Source organism: Limulus polyphemus, unplaced genomic scaffold, assembly GCF_000517525.1.
Source record: "Limulus polyphemus unplaced genomic scaffold, Limulus_polyphemus-2.1.2 Scaffold364, whole genome shotgun sequence".
Taxonomy (NCBI): Eukaryota; Metazoa; Arthropoda; class Merostomata; order Xiphosura; family Limulidae; genus Limulus; species Limulus polyphemus.
Window position 1 is genome coordinate 86,559 of NW_013665974.1, and position 3,078 is coordinate 89,636.

The window sequence follows — 3,078 nt, forward strand, 5'->3', positions numbered from 1 at the left end:
AATATTGTTAATAACTGATCCATATTTGAGTGTACCGTGTGTCACAGAAGCAACTGATAAACCAAAAACATCCAAAAGATATCGTTGCGCGTCTGATATCTGATAACACTATATTGAATAGCACCGTGGAAACAGTAACAGACTACCTATTGTTATACGAATTTTGTGTTCATTATTTCATTTGTGATATTTTTAAGATAAATTTTATATTAGCTAAATTAATGTAGATTTTAATGTATTTATGGAATCAAGCATGATTATTCTTGTTTATTCAGGTGATATAATTAAATAGGTTTAGAAGGCAAGTTGGTTTTGTGATCAAACAAGTCAATAAACTTTCAAGGTTAGAAACATTTCTCACTGCTTGTGAACTAATTGATTTCATCTTAGTAACATATATAGGAGACCAACTAGAAACTCTTACACCATTCATATTGGAACTAGCCTTTGTAACCAGATAATAATGGATGAATCTCAAGTGTATGTGAAATGGCTTCTGTTCCTGACCAGTAAAACAATTATCAAATCTACGTTTCATGGTCAGGGATCTAACCAATGTAGTTTTATGTACACTAGCTCATAGAAGTTTGGACATTTACAGGTTCTTGAAACAGAATAATATTGCAGTAGAGTGTGTAGTGAATTTGCAATTCTTAATATAAAGAGTCTTATTATGCAAGACTAATATCTGAATTCTGACGTATGAGAGTCTGCCTTGAAGTTTTCAACTGTGATTTTTGCTATAATAAAGCTATACTTCTCGCCAACTGACTATCTTGTTTTTCATCTCACATTATACCAGTAAAGACTGATTTTCATTGACAGTCACTAAAGATTTTTTAGTAGTAGACTATGAAGACTTTTATCTGGTTTCAGTGATTCTGGGAAGATTTTCCCAGGAGTTGATAGAAGAACAAGAGGCCAAGTAGGTTAGAACAGGCCCAGCTGAGGGTCCACCCAATCTTTCAATAGTTAGAACCCTTGACCCAGCCCTCGGAACCTGCAAGGGACTTCTGACAACCACAGCCTAAAATGATAGCTAAACTGTGACTGTTCTGACAATTCGTCTAACTGTGACTGTTCTAAAATTCGTCTCTAGCATTTTAACCACTATAATACAGGTCTCCGCCACTCCTGATGTCAAGAATTAGCTCTATTCTATTGCCTGTTTGTGAACCGACGATATTTTAATGTAGAAAACCTATTAGGTTTCTTGGCGAAAACTGTTGATTCTAGTAGAAAACTATCAATCTTTATATGATGCTCAAAATATGAGGAGACTTCCTAGAAGATCTAAGTCATGAAGGAATTTGATAATCTCTATAGGCATAACAATGTTCATTGTAAATATCAAAGTGTTAAAACATCTAATTTTCTCTATTATACCTAGAACATATTATACATGTTCTATCTTCTTTTCAGTTCATGTAATGCATATTTTTATTTGTTTGTTTTTTATGAATTTCGCGCAAAGCTACACGAGGACTATCTGCGCTAGCCGTCCCTCATTTAGCAGTGTAAGACTGTTTCACCAACGAATAGTGGGATTGACCCTCACATTATAACGGCTGAAAGGGGGTGTGATAGGGACTCGAACCCGCGACCCTCAGATTGCGAGTTGAGCGCTCTAACCACCTGGCCATGCCGGGCCTGCGAGTTTGTACCTACTTATATTATTTTTTATTTTGCCCGTTATTCTGTTTGAAGGTCATATTCTGTATGCGTTATTTGAAGATGTAAACATGTGCCTTGTTTTAATTTCATTCAGTTTCATTGTTTCTTATAAATTTAAATTTGTTTTTATAGTATTCCCGTGTAACAGCGGTAAGTCTATGGACTTACAATGTTGAAATCCAGAGCTCAATTACCCATGGTGGACACAGCAGATAGCCCACTGTGGCTTTGCTCTAAAAAACAGACAATTTTTAGTTTTTTGTGCTGTTATGTTCAGAACTTTTTAATTTTTATTTTATTCTTTTTTGGCCAACATTTCATCTTTTTTAGTCTCTTTATTTATGCATAATAATGTTTTTAAGTTTATTTTAAATATGATAATTTATGATTTTTCATTTCCGTTTATTATCATGGATACGTTTTAACTCCTATTTGTTCTATAATAAAACTTTGAAATGGTAAAACCTAGCACACAATAATTGTTATTTTTATTTTCAAATATACTACCTTTTTGGTCGAAAGTCTTTCTTCAGGTAAATAGGACTAACTGTTCCATCGTGTGCATGTTATTGGTGAAAACGATTAATGGAAACCACGACTACGTTAGTTTCTTTATTTATTGTTAGTTTACAAGATTCAAGAATTAGAAAGCCCTGAAATAAGGGGGGGGGGGGATATTACACTTGCAAACTTTCATAAATAGAATATGAATGTGTCTTTGTGGGTTATATTTTTCAAAATATTTGCGTTAATGTTTCTTCAGTTACTTAAAGACCTTCTAAACAGGACTAAAGTATTCGTAAACTTACTTTAGTCCTCATTTAAGGTTAAGGCTCCAGGTATTGCTTCTCTCTCTCAAGGGGTGTGAGTCACACCAAGTGAAAGGGTGGTATGAAACAGAGGTTAACCTTCGCTTGCATATGTGAAATGAGAATGATTATTGATGCTAGTAAGCTAAAATTATGGGATGCTGCATTATGGATTTCGTATGACTTTAATATTAGGTCGTCAATAAATTAATGTCGCGTTTTGGAACACTTTCATTAACCACCCCCAAAACACTTACATCACGTATAATATCTAAACGAATCGCCTAAACGTAACGTTGGTGTAGCCTATATAATGTGTAAAGTTTAGTATACTCTAATCCCTTATAGTGATAGTATACGACGAGACACATATTTGGCATGTAATGCTGTTTGAATACAAGAAGGGAAACAACATCTCTGTAGCCACAGAAATATCAATGGGAATGTTTTGAACGTTAGTAAGTGTCGACGATGGGTCAGCAAACTTCGTTCAGGTGACTTTGGCCTTAAAAACTGTGATGGCAGGGGTCGACATGTTGGATTTGATATTGATGCTCTGGAGACTCTTGTTGAGTCTAACCCAAACCAACACACT